Here is a 495-nt window from a genome sequence, read left to right on the forward strand (position 1 = left end):
TAGTAGATTCCCACCGTTGTGTCCCCTGTGCTGTGTTCCCCATGGATGTTAACCCATAGGGTCTCCAGTTGTCCACCCTGGTCACAAACATCAGCTTGCAGGTATGCATAACTTTCCTTAACATAACACCCCTGCCCTTTTTATCTACTCAATCCCTCCTGTACAAGGTATAGCCATCTATACCCATGGTCCAGTCATGGGTGGAGTCCCACCAGGTCTCTGTTATCCCTATGACATCGTAATTATTTGTGTTAAGCAGGAGGATGAGTTCCTCCTGCTTATTCCCCAAACTCCTGGCATTTGTGTACAGCCAGGCAAGTGTCACCATGGGGGCTCCTGCCTTGCCCACAGATCGTACCAGGGCTGGGGCAGAGGTGGGCTCCCTTAAGTGCCTTGGCCTGCTGGCTTTGCAAGGGTTGCTCAGCAGATCTGCAGTGGCGGTAGTCCTCCTGTCCCCCAGCGGGCTCAGTTTAAAGCCCGGTGGAGCAGGTCAGC

The sequence above is a fragment of the Gavialis gangeticus genome, unplaced genomic scaffold, assembly GCF_001723915.1.
Source record: "Gavialis gangeticus isolate Ggan-Ray unplaced genomic scaffold, GavGan_comp1, whole genome shotgun sequence".
Taxonomy (NCBI): domain Eukaryota; kingdom Metazoa; phylum Chordata; order Crocodylia; family Gavialidae; genus Gavialis; species Gavialis gangeticus.